This window comes from Pinus tabuliformis, chromosome 2_2 (assembly GCF_031772625.1).
Source record: "Pinus tabuliformis cultivar Carrire ecotype Pingquan chromosome 2_2, CPIR1, whole genome shotgun sequence".
Classification (NCBI taxonomy): domain Eukaryota; kingdom Viridiplantae; phylum Streptophyta; class Pinopsida; order Pinales; family Pinaceae; genus Pinus; species Pinus tabuliformis.
Genome location: NC_142300.1, coordinates 611,304,169 through 611,321,429, shown reverse-complemented (window position 1 = coordinate 611,321,429; position 17,261 = coordinate 611,304,169). Strand labels below are relative to the sequence as shown.

The following is a 17,261-nucleotide window of genomic DNA, read 5'->3' as shown; positions in this document are numbered from 1 at the left end:
GTAACCATCTAATGATACGAGCATTTACATCTCGTTTATTCATCAAATACTTAATTGCAGCATGATTAGTATGTACGAATATTTGATAACCAGTGATGTAGTGTCTGAACTTGTTTAGGGAATGGACTACAGCTAGGAGCTCTTTTTCGGTTACAGTGTAGTTTAATTCAGCCTTGGTGTTGTGGGGAAAAAGTATCCGACTCGGAATGACCCTATCCCTACTCTAAGGGTGATAGTTCCTTAGCAACAACAGAAAGAAAAGCTATTTGATATTTCTTCTTTATGAAAATACAGAGAGGAGAAAGAGATCCACCAACCGATGTCTTTCGCTAGTGTTGATCCAGTCTTCTCTCCTTGCCGCTTGCTCCCAGCTCCTTGCTCTTTCACGGGCCCAGCTACACGAAGATCCTGCAAAAAGGCAAAAGAGGGAAACTACAAGAAGCATGCATTCATAACTGATTCATGGATTAGAATAGATCAAATATACAAATACAACAATACATCATTGCAACACATGTATATAGAAGAACCTCAAATGCTTTATTAATGGAAGAAGTAAAGTTCTGAGAGGGTTACAACCATAGAGGTCCAATCCAGCAACACCTCCCAGCAGCAAGAAATCTCCTCTTCACCTCCTTCAAAGCAATCACCCAATAGTTCTAAACTCAAACCAACAGCACTTCCTTACTTTGCACAAAATTCCAGCCTCCCTAGACCTCATAAGAGAGCTCTATATATAGGGTAAATGGAGAAAGGATGAGTCAGCTTGAGACTGACATGAAGCTGCCTTGTGTCCTCTCTCTCTTCAGTTAAACTTCAGTTCTTGAGTCCACTTGGAGATCCTTGCTTCCACATGGAGATCAAGTACCTCTTACTCATCATAGGGCGAATTTGCTGATCCAAGTGTCTTCTGGAAGCTTCCTGGGCATCTGACACCTTGAAGAATGGCTGTGCCACTTGGCCAATCTCGCCCAGCGCAGGTAGCCTTCAGCTCTTTTGACATTCAACGCAGGTACAGAGTGGGACAGTTGACATTCAGCGCAGATGCTCAGTGGAGCAGTTGACATGAACTTAAAATTGCCTGTTTTTGAGTGTTTTCAGGTGGAGAACTGATAGGAAGTGCTGTGGTTTGCTGACCTTGTTCTTCTAGGGGTAAGAACAACATGTTTAGGGACTTTGTATCCCTGTAATTATCGACATTTCATGCTCCATGCTGCGAGGCACAAAAATGTCTATAACAGTTGCCCCCTAAAGTATGAGGTCGTTTATCGGGTGAAATGCTTTATCCAGAGGATCCGAAGTTCATTCAAGTGCTGAGAGGTGCCCTGTAATAAAATACAATACAATACATTATTTTTCATTCTGTTTTCATGATCTAGCTGAGGCGGGCATTCCCATGCTCAGCTTTATAAATACATTTTGGTACATAGAACAGACGATCGTCTGATGATAGACTGATAATCCTCTGCTGAAATTATCATCCTTTGAATAGGATGATCATCTGCTGCAATGATGTACATGACAAATGCTTTTATATTTCCTGAATATATATCGCAACCCAGATGGATGAAACTAGATCCGGGGTCTTCAAAACTCGTTCGATCTTCACTCTAAGTACAAGTCGATCCATGTGAGAATTGCGCTGAAGTCGAACATGGAAAGACATCGCTTGATTACCGGTCAATGATGAAAACCGTTAACAAGCGCGAGAGGAATCACCGATAATGATAATGACCCTCAAGGTACTGCAGTAAAATTCACGTGGCGTGAATAAAGGGCTTGGCATCGAACACCACGCAAAATCTTCTGGTCGAAGGTCATTGATGTATACCTGTAGCCGGAAGTGAGAAACTTGCCATTGAGGCATGCAAGCTTCAAAGTACTGAAGGGGTTGTTCCTAGATCAACTTCTTGGATAATGAGCTGAAGTCGACAAGAAGCGATCCGTCAAAGGAGGGCCTTAATGAATCCCACATCAATGACACGGAACGGAGCTAATGATTTTAGTGGAGGTGAAAACAAACTGTAACATATGATTCAGGGTGGTGATCATGGACGGATGAAGGATAATGTATGGCAGTGGATGGGACACGGTTGACACTTTCAGACTGACCTCTCTTGAACATATAACAACATTGATGCGATGGATCGGTAGCATTACCCCAAATGTGGATGGTTTGGCGAAGACCATGGTGATGAGACCGGTGAATGAAACAACCCAACCCGATGTGGTACGGAGGAAAAGTGTCATGTTCAAGAGCGACTTGCTACCATTAAAGCTTTGAGGTTCTCCCAATTTTTCCCCAGTCATTTCTGACCATTACCTCTTTATTTTTGTCAAGCTTGAGGAGGATAACATATGCTTGTTCTATAACCTGCCCTTCGGGCAAGCCCATCGCTATGATTTAACGAGCTTAGCGATAGGGAAACTCGTTCTCGTCTAAAGACAAGTTTGTCGCTATTTAATCATTTTAACGAGTCTAACGACAAGGAAAACTCGGTCCTTTTCATGTTTAGAGAGTCTGAAAAGGTACAGAAAGTTAACTCCAAAATTCCTTTTTCTTCATCTAATCCCTTAAGTCCAAAAAAGTATAAAACAATACAGAAGGGATGAGTGTTCGGTACTTTTAACGAGCCGAACAAGACAAGCGCTCGATCTTTTTGTGTAATAATCCCTCAGGTCCAAAAAGATTAAAGTCTAAATGAGGGATAGCTCTTCCGGTCCCTTTAACGAGCTGGAAGGCCAAAACTCGGCAAACTTTTCATATTTTACGAGTCAGAAAAGAGCTCAAAGATGACTCGTCTTTTGAGGAACGAGTGATAAACAGGGATAGCAACTGATTCCAGGTACAAGTTGGAATTTTCCAATCACGGCAGTGTCACAAGGATGGCTAGGTGAAATCACTCTTCGCAGATGTTCCTCAAAATGGGTAAACAATCATATGGGGGTGAACGATTGGCCAAATGACGGTGGAGGTGGTGGATGAAAACACGACCAAGGCTTTTAAGGCTAACAAATTTACGATCGCAATGGTTATTTACCGGGATAGGTTCATTTTTTAATGAGCTTGAACTCTGGTGGAAACTCTTGCTCACGCTTTTCTATTTTTTAACGAGCATAAATTCCGCGGTAAAACTGCTCGATTCCTGCATTTATTTTTTAACGAGCATGAACTTTATGCTAAAACTGCTCGAAATACCAGTCATGAAATAAGAATGTCTCCTGTAAGATTCCATTTTTTATAGAGCTTGCGCCTTACCAAAGCTATGCTCCAACTCATCCTTCCTTTATGCAAGTTCAGAAAACGGCTAATCTTAAAACCAGATAAATAACCGCCCCTAGCTTGCACTCCAAAAGGTTTGCATGCCCCCAGGTATAGGATAGAATTTCGAGGCTGCCCCTCCTCTCCCCCACTTCTGCTTTTCTTTCGGTGTTCCCAGCTACTTTTCATCTTGCCAATCTAATGTTAACGATACTTATCTTCTCGTTATTTTAAACTTTAATGAACATCTATTTGTGACAAGAGAAGAACACTACTCAAAGACAAAACATTGGTGTTATTGAGGGAGGCTTGCCTCTTTCTTATTATCCAAAGACGGTTCTATTTGCTGCCGCAAATCAATCTCTTTCTTCGGCGATGTCTATCATTAGGTTACTCAAAGATGGTTACCCTCTGTCGCAACAAAGGAACCCCTTTCTTTGGAGGCTGCCCCTACTTATCCTTTAAAACATTTGCTTTAATGGGTGAGGCTTGCCTTTTATCCAAAGATCGTTGCAATAAGGGAATGGCCTTCTTTGGTATTGCCTACCTATTTAGACAAAGGTGAATGACTCTTTTGCCAAACACATAAATTTAACAAAAGAATCCTATTCTAGAACAACCCCTCTTCCATCCACGGACGAGGTACGGACTAGTCATATTCTTCTGCGGAAATTCTACCTTATACCCAGGGTTTCTTCTGCCCGAAGCAGACCAGGATGCATGCCCCCTGGGTTCCAGTCCATCTTTCCGAATCACTCGCACTCATCGGGAAGGAGGACTGGGGGTGGAGACATTTCTTGAGTGAATAGACCATTAAGGGTTGGTATTTGACTATTTGCGATGCGTGATCCCAGAAATGAAAGTTGGTCTACGAGTTTGACCACCCTTCCTTCGTGTGGAAAACACATTACTCTAAAGAGTGAGGATATTATCGCTCCCATGCAATAAATATAGTCACGTCCAAGGAGTAGGTTATAATCCAAGGGTCCTTGGATGACCATCACGTTCATATTAACGGTCTTCCCTTTCAATGTAACAGGCACATTGGGGAGGATCCCTAATGGTCGACTGGTTCCTTTATCAAAACCTGAGAGATTTCTTAACTCAGGTAAAAGCGCCGGGGAACCCAGTGCTTTCCAAGCAACAGAGGAAAGGATACTCACAGACGCCCCTTCATCAATGATAGTACCAGCCATAATCATTCTATAGATCTGGACAATGATTCTGAATGGTATACTGGCTGGTAACCGGGGTCTGCCTAGTTGATTCCAATCAAAGGATACAACCAGGTTGCTTGGTGGTGGGACCGAATATACGACCGGATATGACCCTGATGATGTTCCTTCCTGCGATGAAGGAATGGGCGCATTGCCCTGACGCTCATCAGAGTCGGTGCTGATGAAAAGAACCTGGATGGTGTCATCCTTACTCTCTTCAGTGAGGGTGTCGCTTGAAGATGACTCTTCGGCGACGGTGTCATTTGAAGATGAAACTTCTAAAGGTAGAACCGGGTCAACTGCCGTATCGACCTTTGGACTTTCATCCGGTCTGGATTCAGTAGGTTCATTTTCAGTGACTGACGCTTCAGCCGATCACTTGAGCGGGCCAGCTGTATTTTCAACCAACGAAGGACTTGGCACGGGTTTTTTGTATCCAGGAGGAAGTCTTACCGGTGAAACCGGACGATCTTCCAAAACTCTCTTCTCTTCATCTAAGAAGGGACAACGGTGGATGGCGTGACCGCCTTCACACAATCTGCAGGGGGATCTTACTCCTCCCTTTTGTCTTGATCCTTCACTTTCGCTGGTTGAGGGTAAGCATTCAACCTGACTGTCAGAAGTTGATGCTCCCGAATTGTGCAGACGAGGGGACCAGTCCCTTAGTATCCGGGGAATACAGGGACAATCTCTATGGAAATGGTCTCCTCTACATATGACACATGGCGATTTAGGCCCGGTCTGTGCTGTGTGTGGATTTTTGTCAGATGTCTTTTGCTTGCCCCCAGTCGCCTTAGGCTCCTTCTTCTTCTTCTCTCTCTTCTTCTTCTCCTTCTTCTCCTTGGGAGGCTGGCTTTCGCCGGCTCTACCTTGCGAAGATGAAGGATTGGAGGAAGAGTTATTGGAAGTGGAAGGCTGGTGGGCAGCTCTAGACTGATCTAACTGTTGACTCGATTGATCAGGAACCATGGTGGCCTGAACTACATTGGTTGAGAAAAGCCAAACTGGCAGGCCAATTTTCAGTCCTGGAAGCGACAATGTGGCCATATGGGGCGCACCAACTTCTCCCCAAGAGGAGAAAGGACTAGGACTTCCATCTTGTGGACTTCCTTGGTTGGGGCGTTCCATGTTCTCAACCTACAGATCAACGCGGGAATAAGAGGTGTGATTATGTTCCGTTTAAAATGAATTTTATAACGACGCTTTTAGACACAACTTGCTTTTTCACTTTTTAAGAGTCGAGAAAAAGCTAAAGATGACTCTAGTCTCCTTCGATGTTTTAACGAGCCCGAAGTGACAATTGCTCGGATGGACTTTTTCAGTTATAGAGTTTGAAAAAGGCCAAAAGAAACTGCTCTGGAGATCTAGGCAGAGGGTGTGCCAAACCTTTCGCGAAACCACAGAATACGTTTTACGGTACGGGTGGTCGATCTTCGTGAATGATGTGTTCACTGCATCGCGATCAGTAGGGCGGCCGACACGGCTTCCTAAGGATAAAGGCTTTGTTCCTATAGGGGTCTCCCAATATACGCGACGGTACGCGGGAGCACAAGTCCGTATTGATACTTATCGCTTCACCGTGGAGGAATCACCCAACCACTCAACGCTAAGATATCACGTTTAACGACGCCAGAACACGTCTCTAGCTTAGACCTCTATGTGTTTGCGTTATGTTTCAATGCGTTGTTATGTAAATTCAATTCATTTTAATGTTGATCTTGCTTAGCAGTTTGCCTTTAAGGATCACCACGAGATGTATATACAACTTCCTAGATGCAATCTAAGATGAGAAGCAAGCTTTTCAATCTTTCAACTTTGAAAATCTTAACTACTGAGGGAAAAGAAAGACATCAACTTTTCACACAGATCATAGAACACACACTAATGCACTTTTTCCTAAATCAACATGCAAGCTGTCAATAATGCATATGCACAATGCAGGTATTTCTTTTCTCTTTCTTAATGTTGATGTATTACAAAAAGAAAGCTGTTGTATAACTTTGAATCTAATTTCAAGTGAAAGCAAACAAGATTGTCCAAAATCAAAAGACACCTTAAGATTTAATTGTTTTGACACTAGAAATGTATAAATTCAAACCATAAGATGAAAGCAAACAAACTCAACCAGCTATGAACAGCAATAAAACTAACTCTTAAGACCACTACGACACTTTCACAGATCTGGATCTAAGAGGCCACAGCTAGACTGGTTCGCTTTTCAAAACGGGAAACTGTAAATGAAACAAGAAATACACAAAGAACAATCACAGTTTCATCATACAACTGAGGCGGAATAATGGCAAGGACAGTTGGTTTCAGCAAGGTACAATGACAAGCAACAGCAGCAAAACAACAGTGAAAACAGGGCAAATACACAGTGGGAAACCTCAGTAAGACACTGCCTAACTGGTTCAGCGCAGGCTCTGGTCTGTCAGATTGACCTTCAGCGCAGTTCCCGAAGGGGCTGCCTGCGCTAAAATGCAGACTGCCTTTGGACAGCCTGCACTGAAGAACGAGAGTTGCGTTTTCTACAGTTTCCGGGTCATAAAATGCTCAAAAATTCACAGTTTTTGCTCAAATCAGAAGCTATCAGTCAAGTACACACTAAGGGACAATTAGGAGGATGAAAATCTATCACTAAGAGCTCAAGAGTCCTTGTGGATCAGCTCTTCAAATCATAAACTTGCCCAGAAACTGAGCTAGAGTAGCTGCCCTCTACTTTGCAATTGAAAGATTCAATTGCAGTTCGATTCGGTACTCCCTTTGTTTATGAAATGAATAGCAAGAAACACAACTAACCAACAAGATACAGCTTCTCCCCAGCGGAGTCGCCAATTTGTTGTGGGGAAAAGTATCCGACTCAGAATGACCCTATCCCTACTCTAAGGGTGATAGTTCCTTAGCAACAACAGAAAGCAAAGCTATTTGATATTTCTTCTTTATGAAAATACAGAGAGGAGAAAGAGATCCACCAACCGATGTCTTTCGCTAGTGTTGATCCAGTCTTCTCTCCTTGCCACTTGCTCCCAGCTCCTTGCTCTTTCACGGGCCCAGCTACACGAAGATCCTGTAAAAAGGCAAAAGAGGGAAACTACAAGAAGCATGCATTCATAACTGATTCATGGATTAGAATAGATCAAATATACAAATACAACAATACATCATTGCAACACATGTATATAGAAGAACCTCAAAAGATTTATTAATGGAAGAAGTAAAGTTCTGAGAGGGTTACAACCATAGAGGTCCAATCCAGCAACACCTCCCAGCAGCAAGAAATCTCCTCTTCACCTCCTTCAAAGCAATCACCCAATAGTTCTAAACTCAAACCAACAGCACTTCCTTACTTTGCACAAAATTCCAGCCTCCCTAGACCTCATAAGAGAGCTCTATATATAGGGTAAATGGAGAAAGGATGAGTCAGCTTGAGACTGACATGAAGCTGCCTTGTGTCCTCTCTCTCTTCAGTTAAACTTCAGTTCTTGAGTCCACTTGGAGATCCTTGCTTCCACATGGAGATCAAGTACCTCTTACTCATCATAGGGCGAATTTGCTGATCCAAGTGTCTTCTGGAAGCTTCCTAGGCATCTGACACCTTGCAGAATGGCTGTGCCACTTGGCCAATCTCGCCCAGCGCAGGTAGCCTTCAGCTCTTTTGACATTCAGCGCAGGTACAGAGTGGGACAGTTGACATTCAGCGCAGATGCTCAGTGGAGCAGTTGACATGAACTTAAAATTGTCTGTTTTTGAGTGTTTTCAGGTGGAGAACTGATAGGAAGTGTTGTGGTTTGCTGACCTTGTTCTTCTAGGGGTAAGAACAACATGTTTAGGGACTTTGGATCCCTGTAATTATCGACATTTCATGCTCCATGCTGCGAGGCACAAAAATGTCTATAACACTTGGACAGGTTTTTTCTGACAAAATATATGGCATATGGTAGCTTCTCTTCAAATTGTCCTAGGGCTGCTCCTATAGCTTTGTTCGAGGCATCTGTGTGAATGTGGAAAGGTAGGGCCCAGTTTGGACCTCTCAAGATTGGGGCAGTTACCAGCTTACCTTTCAAAGCATCCAGAGCCTCTTGACAGTTGTCAGTCCATATGAACTCAGCATCTTTTCCCAAAAGGCCAAACAATGGAGAGGCTAGCTTGCTAAAATCCTTAATGAATCTTCTATAATACCCTGCTAAGCCTAGAAAACTCCGAACATCTCTTACCTTTTGAGGAGATGGGACCCTTTGGATGATAGAAATTTTGTTGGGATCCACCTGTAATCCTTGCTGAGAAATTGTATGACCTAGCACGGTCCCTTCAGTCATTAGGAATTCACATTTATCAGAACTGAGGGACAGGTTCATTTCAATACACTTGGCTAAAACTTTCCTCGGGTTAGTTAATGCTTCTTGGAAGTTAGAACCATAAGGGGTAAAGTCATCCATATTGATTTTCATTGAATCATGAACCGGCTCAGCAAATATGCTCAGTACTGCTCTCTGGAAAGTGGAAGGAGCATTGCACAACCCAAAGGGAAGGACCCGATAGGCAAAAGTACCCCATGGACAAGTGAAAGTGGTCTTATCCTGGTCTTCCTGGCTGATTTGGATCTGGTTGTACCCGCTAAACCCATCTAGGAAGGAAAAGAACTTCTTCCCTGCAAGGCCATCTAACACTTGCTCTATGAAAGGTAAAGGGAAATGGTCCTTCTTGGTGGCCTTGTTAAGCTCTCGATAATCTACACAGATCCTCCACTTCCCGTTTTTCTCTGGCACTAGCACCGAAGGAGAAACCCATTCACTGTCAGAGATGGGGTAGATGAATCCTGCATCCAGCAACTTTTGCAGTTCTTCTTTGACAATGTCCTTGAGGGTTGGATTCATCCTCCTTTGAGGCTTCCTGACTGGTTCACAATCCTCTTTAATGTAAATTTGATGAGTATAGACTAAAGGGTAGACTCCCTTCATCTCCTTTTAGCTCCAAGCAAAAGCATCCAAATGGCTGCTCAATAAGCTACACAACGCTTTCTCCTGAGAGGTGGATAGGGCCGAGATGATCCTCAAGGTTCTATTGGGTCCCTATAATACTAGTGATTACCCCATTACTATTGTAGTTGTATCCCTTATTAATATTTTTGTGCCCCTATTGTCCCCATATTGTTATTACTGTGCCCCATAGAATCCCTCTACTGTTATTTTTGTGGCTTTATATTATTATTGTTAGGTCGGTTGGGTTATATTGTGACTCCTTAGACTCCTATATATAGAAAGGAGGTTTTGTCATTTGAATCATCCAAGAATTGTTCACTTATGTAATGTAAAGGAGGTTTACTCCTCGAAGAGGCTGAATTTTAAGGCATTGATCTATCTTTTCTATCTTTTTCTTGAGCTGGTTTCATAACATTTGGTATCAAAGCTTTGGATTCTAGGGTTTCATTGCTCCAAATAGGTGATTATGGCATTTTCGCTATAACTTTTTTTCTGTGACATTTCAGAAGCTAAAAAAAAAACCCATTTGAGAAGAAATCGTGCTAAACCTCGGATCCTAATTTCCGAGCTTTTCATGCTATATTTTCAGAGATATGATCTGAGGAAGTTGGTCTTTTTGCAGACTCCTGAATTACATTCCAAACAGGTGACCTGGGGAAAATCATCATAACTTTCTCTCTGAGCATCAGATTGAAATTTTGTAAGAAGGTAAAGAAAGAGGATGGACTGTAGTTTCTTGTATATATTTTTCAAAGCCAAAGATCAAAACAGTGACTCGTGGCACGCCGTACAAGTTCGCTCTACTAAACTAGTCTATAATCAGGTCACTGTGGGAGATTTGCCATAACTCTTCCTTGGAGAATCCAATTTGAATCAGACTGGTGGCATTGGAAAGAGGACACAAAGGGCTACTGTAGGTCGTAATTTTAGAATTGGATGATCTGAAAATACAGAGATACATCAGAGGCAATATTGAGCTCCTACAAAGTGAAAAAAGGTGTGTAGATTTTTTTAAATTTTTGCTTAAGCTTGGTTTGAAAATTTATTTTGAAGGAATTCAAAGGGCATAGTAGAGCATTATTATTGGTAACTGATGCCCTAAGGAAAGAAAATGCAAAAACCTAGTAAGAAACCTAAAAGCTCTAGCATGACTCATGAAGAAGAGGAAGAAATGCTACATGATACATCAAAATTACAAGACCAAGTGCAACAAGTGTCACTTGCACAAAAGCTAATAGAAGCTAAGATAAATGGTGTGGAATCTAAGATAAAGGGAGTGGAAGCTAAGATGGACAATTTGAAGATAGATTTGAAGACAGATTTGAAGAGAGACATGGCAGATTTGAAGACAGATTTGACAAATTTTCTACAAGAAATACTTACTAATGGTGAAAAGGTAGTAAAGGAAACTCATGATGCGAACAAAAGAAATGTTAATCATGATTTCATAGACTCTAATGTGGATCGAAGACCCACCATATTCCAAAAATCGATATGAGGAAGTTTGATGGCAAGGATCCCGCAACATGGATATTACAGATGGAGCAATTTTTCGATCTCAATAATGTGCAAAACACACAAAAGGTACGTATTGCAACTTTATATTTGGAACCAAATCAGTTTGTATGGTATCAATGGCTTTGCTCTCGTAAACAAATTATCACTTGGGCAATTTTTATGGAAGAATTGACAGCACATTATGAGGATACAAAAAGCAACACTTTTTTTAGCCAATTGATAAGTCTCAAACAAAAGGGTTCAATAATGGAGCACATTGAGGAGTTCCAAAAATTGAACATAAGGGTAAAAAATATTCCAGAGGAGCATAGGATTGATGTGTTCATAGGTACTTTAAAGGATAATATCCAACATGATGTTCGCCTTTGGGAACCTAATTCATTAGAGAAGGCATTCAGGTTAGCAAGAAAAATGGAAAGCAAAATTATGGCAACCAGGAAGCATACCACTCACAACTATAAAGATGGAAGTGTTGTTGCCCCTAGTCTTCCACAACCTATAAGGTTGACACCACAACAATTGGAAGAAAAAAGAGCAAAAGGGCTTTGTTACAATTGTGATAGAAAATACACTAAAGGTCATAAGTGTGCTGAGAAGAAATTATTCTACATAGATTGTGAAGAGGAAGAAGAAAAGGAGCAAGAAAGGTCAAAAGAAGAGGATATACTCCAGGAAAAAGCCTAGATAAAGAAGAAATGAATCCGACCATATCTTGTAATGCATTGGTGGGAATTACCACTCCTCAAACCATCAAGATAGAAGGACAAATCAAGAAGAAAAAGGTAATAGTGTTGATTGATTCAGGAAGTACCCACAATTTTATTCATTGTAAGGTAGCAAAAGAATTGAATTGCTTCTTATATCCAGCACCAGAGTGTCAAGTGATGGTTGCAAATGGAGGAACAATAAATTGCTCTGGAAAGTGCCATAATATCAAGCTATCCATGGGAGAATATGTATTGACTAGCCCAATGCTTTCCATTCCAATGGGAGGTGCTGATGTTGTACTAGGAGTCCAATGGCTACAATAGCTTTTAATTTTCAAGAACTTTTCATGAAATTTTTTGTGGAAGGAAAGGAAGTTGAATTAAGGGGTATTGCAGGGAAACCGAGAAAGATAATCAGCTCTAACGGTATGACAAAGCTTCTAAAAAAGGAACAAAGAGGTGTAATTGCACAATTATGTTCGCTAGATGTTTCCACATTACAATCATCTATTTCTCCAGATCTCCAAAAAGTCTTGGACAATCATTCCAAGGTATTTGAGACTCCCAAAGGTCTCCCACCTATTCGTGATCATGATCATGCTATTCATCTGATTCCAGGAAGTGTTCCTCCAAACATCAGGCCGTACAGATATCCCTATGCCCAAAAGAGTGAAATTGAACGTATGGTTGCAGAAATGCTAGAGGCTGGTATAATTCAACCGAGTCAAAGTTCTTTCTCTGCTCCAGTAGTATTGGTGCACAAGAAGGATGGATCATGGCGCATGTGTCTGGATTATAGGGAGCTCAACAAGCTCACTATTAAAGATAAGTTTCCATTCCTGTCATTGATGAATTACTGGATGAATTGCATGGATCAATTTACTTCACCAAGTTGGATCTTCGTTCAGGATATCATCAAATCAGAATGAAGACTGAAGACATTCTGAAAACAACATTTAGAACTCATGAGGGTCATTATGAATTTTTGGTCATGCCTTTTGGCCTTACCAATGCACCTTCAACATTTCAAGGTTTGATGAATTCCATTTTCAAACCATTCCTTAGAAAATTTGTGTTAGTATTTTTTGATGATATACTAATCTACAGCAAGTCTTGGAAGGATCATGTTGAACATGTTGACAGGGTGCTACAACTATTGGAGGAGAAACAATTATATGCAAAAAGATCCAAATGTTTCTTTGGAGTACAAGAGGTGGAATATCTGGGTCATATTGTATCTCATGAAGGAGTTAAGGTAGACCCTAGCAAAATTAAAGCCATTAAGGAATGGAAAATCCCCACATCCATAAAGCATCTGCGAGGATTTCTTGGGTTGACAGGGTATTATCGCAAGTTTGTTAAGAATTATGGGAGAATAGCAGCACCTCTAACAACATTATTGAAGAAAGATGCATTTTCATGGACTCCAGAAGCAACAAAGGCCTTCGAACATCTTAAAGAGGCAATGTGCCAAGCACCGGTCTTAGCTACACCGGACTTCACAAAACCTTTATTGTGGAATGTGATGCTTCAGGAAATGGAATTGGTGTTGTTTTAATGCAAGATGAAAAACCCATTGCTTTTGAAAGTCGTCCAATCAAGGGAAAGTTTTTACACAGCTATTTATGAGAAGGAAATGTTGGCAATACTCCATGCACTTAAGAAATGGTGACCCTACCTAATGGGAAGACACTTCAAGGTAAAAACGGATCATGATAGCCTTAAATACTTTTTAGAACAAAGATTATCCTCTGAAGAGCAACAAAAGTGGGTCACAAAGATGTTGGGTTATGACTTTGAAATCATCTACAAAAAAGGGAAGAAAAATGTGGTGGCAGATGCACTCTCAAGAAAGGATGAGGATGTGGAAGCATTGTTGTGCGCCATTTCTATTATCCAACCAGATTGGATAAACGAAGCAAGGGAGGAATGGAAGAATGACGAAGAAGTGTGGGCACTTATTCAAAAGTTACAACAAGATTCCAGTACGTCTGATACATTTAGCTAGCAAAATGATTCGTTATGGTACAAAGATCGCTTATACCTCTGTAAGAATTCCCAACTAAAACAAAAGATTCTTATGGAATTGCACACTTCTCCCTTAGGAGGGCACTCAGGATTTTTAAAAACTTACCACAGGGTTAAGAAGGAATTTTTTTGGGATGGCCTTAAATCAGATATTCAAAAGTTTGTGGTGGAATGTTTGGTTTGCCAACAAAATAAAGTTGAAACAATTAAGACACCGGGTCTATTACAAACTTTATCCATTCCAAGCCAACGTTGGGAGGAGGTTTCAATGGATTTTATCACAGGTTTACCCAAGTCTGAGGGAAAGAGTGTCATCATGGTGGTAGTTGACAAACTTACCAAGTATGCACACTTTTGTGCATTATCACATCCATTTAAAGCCAGTACAGTTTCTACTGCATTTATGGAAACAATTCAAAAGCTACATGGAAACCCAAAGATTATTGTAAGTGACAGAGATCCCATTTTCACTGGAAATTTTTGGACAGAATTATTTTCTTGTCTTGGTACTCAGTTAGCTCATAGCTCATCTTATCATCCTCAATCTGATGGGCAAACTGAGATAGTAAACAAATGTTTGGAAGGATATCTTCGTTGCTTTGTATCTGATAAACAGACACAATGGGTCAAATGGTTGCCTTTGGCTGAATGGTGGTATAACACTTCCTTCCATACAGCAACAAAAATGACCCCATTTATGGCACTTTATGGATATCAGCCACCATCCATCACATCATATTTAAGAGAAAATTCTAAGGTTCAAGCAGTGGAACATCACATCGAACATCAACAACAAGTCCTCCAACTCTTAAAGGATAACCTCATGTTGGCACAGAATAGAATGAAACAACAGGCAGATCAACATCGCAGCAAAAGAAGTTTTGATGTAGGTGATTGGGTATTCCTACGGCTACAACCATATAAGTAAATGTCCCTCAATCAAGCTAAGAAGGATAATAAATTATCACCAATGTATTATGGTCCGTACAAGGTGTTGCAAAATATTGGTACTATGGCATACAAATTGGAGCTTCCTGCAGCTTCTCGATTGCACCCAGTTTTCCATGTTTCATGTTTAAAGAAGGTTATAGGCGAAAAGATCCCAGTTCAAACAATATTGCCAGAACTTGAAGAGGAAGGAAAAATTATATTGGAACCAGAAGTAGTCACAGAAACAAGAACTCGACAGCTACAAAATCGATCAATTTCAGAGTATCTTATCAAGTGGAAGAACTTATCCGCTAAAGATTCCACATGGGAGGATGAGAATTTTATACAGAAGCATCCATAACTACTCAAGCGTTGAGGAAAACACTTTTTTGAAGGAGAGGGGCATGTTGGGTCCCTATAATACTAGTGATTACCCCATTACTATTGTAGTTGTATCCCTTATTAATATTGTTGTGCCCCTATTGTCCCCATATTGTTATTACTGTACCCCATAGAATCCCTCTATTGTTATTTTGTGGCTTTATATTATTATTGTTAGGTCGGCTGGGTTATACTGTGACTCCTTAGACTCCTATATATAGAAAGGAGGTTTTGTCATTTGAATCATCGAAAAATTCTTCACTTATGTAATGTAAAGGAGGTTGCCCCCTCGAAGAGGATGAATTTTAAGGCGTTGATCTATCTTTTCTATCTTTTTCTTGAGGTGGTTTCATAACAGGTTATTTATGGGCCAAATTCCTCATTCTTAACTCAGAGAGAGGTCGGATCAGCCACACAAAGATCAACTAAAGAATTGTCTTGGGTTTCTTCCTCCATCTCTTCTAATGGCAACTCACTGGGGGGCGGATTTTGGATCAAATCCTCAATAAGATCATCTTCGGTTTGAGGACCCCCCTTGGTAGCTTCCACTGTGCACAATGGTGCAGAGTAGACTTCATCCTCATCTTCCTCCTCCAACCAAAGAGGTAAGTCGTGTTCTAGCAGAGGTTGGGCAGGAGGATAGAGGACTAGCTACTTGGACATCTGTCCATTCTTGATGGTCATGCTCCCAGCTCGACAATTGATGTAAGCATCTGCAGTGGCTAACCAAGGCCTTCTTAGGATGAGAGGATACCCAGTGAGCTTTGCCTTTGTCTAGAGAACCAAGAAGTCCACAGGGTACTCCTAGGAATCAATGGAGACCATGACATCTTCCACAATCCCCTCAGGGGTCATGGTGGAGCGATCTGCCAACTGCAGTATTGTTGAGGTCTTTCTTAGGGAACCCTAAAGGTTGAGTTTGAGCATAGTGTCCCTGGTCATTACATTGATGGTAGCCCCTAGATCAATTAAGGTTTGGGGGATTATGGTGCCATTGATGTGGACATCGACTACAGGACTCCTAAGGTCTAGATATTTTGGACAGATTACCTGTCCCAACATCAGGTCGGACAGTTGTTCTATGACATTGATAGTTGGGGCATCTCTCTTGTACCTACCTAGGTGCCTAAAACACTTCTCTTTGATCAACTTGTTGTAGATTGGTACATATTTTATGGCCTGGAGAAGTGGTATTTTTACACATAACTATTTTAGTTCTCCGAGAAGTTCAATTTCTTCTGGGGTTGGTTGTGTGGTTCCAGTTAGTCTCTCAGGAAAGGGTGGAATGGATTTTGGTTCACTTTCCTGTTTCTCTTCTTCATCCTCCTTAGGAGGAGGTTGGTTGTCTAGGAGGACCTTCCCAGATCATAGGTTGATCTCCTGAATCTCCAAGACATAGGTAGGGCATGTTGTTTCTCCAGTATATACCTGCTGGACCTGTCTGTTATTGGGGTTCAGGTTCGGTTGAGCAAGTATTTGGGGTTGTCTTGGAGGAGCAGGAGATAATGGTTGTGGTTGAGCAGGTGGTGGAGGAAAAAGAGCGGGAGGAGAGTTGTATTGGGGCCTCCACGCCTGATGAGGTGCATTCCACTGAGGTTGTGGTTGAGCATGAGAATGAAACAAATGAGCAGTAGGTTGAGTATGGTATTGGGATGGATACGACCAAGGAGGGGGTGTGGACCAAGAAGGATGAGCAGGGGGACCCCAAGAAGGTATGTGAGTGGACTGATTGGGGTTGTAATAAGTCTAGGATGTCCCTTGCATTCCCTGCTGGTAAGGTCTGGGTCCATGTGGCCTCCTTTGGTTCATGAAGTAGAGTGGTTCAGTGGCCCCTTGGTACATAGCTTTAAATCTGGGTAAGGATGGGCACTGATTTGTAGGATGGTCTTCTTCACAGACAAAACACACCTCTATGGAGTGCAATGGACACTCATTCCTAGGATGCTTTCTAGTGCATCTGGGACAAAAGATGGCCAAAGCCCTCTCAGCTTCCTCTTGCTTCTTTTGGATTCGCAAGGTATCCATTTGCATGGCAATGGTCTATCTCATCTTGCTTTTGAAGTCTAGTTCCATATTTTTGCAAATTTGTTTTTGGATAAGGGGGCATTGGCTAAAAGTTGACTTCCCCTACCTCTTTTTCTGGCTGCCCTAGAATGGTTTTGTTATGAAACCAGCGCAAGAAAAGATAGAAAAGATAGATCAACGCCTTAGAATTTAGCCTCTTCTAGGGGCAACCTCC

At 41.5% G+C, this 17,261-nt stretch overlaps 1 pseudogene; it reads left to right on the top strand.

The window, feature by feature from the left end:
• The window catches only part of LOC149194143 (plasma membrane ATPase pseudogene), a 131,749-nt pseudogene that overhangs the window by 75,803 nt on the left and 38,685 nt on the right, over positions 1-17,261 (top strand).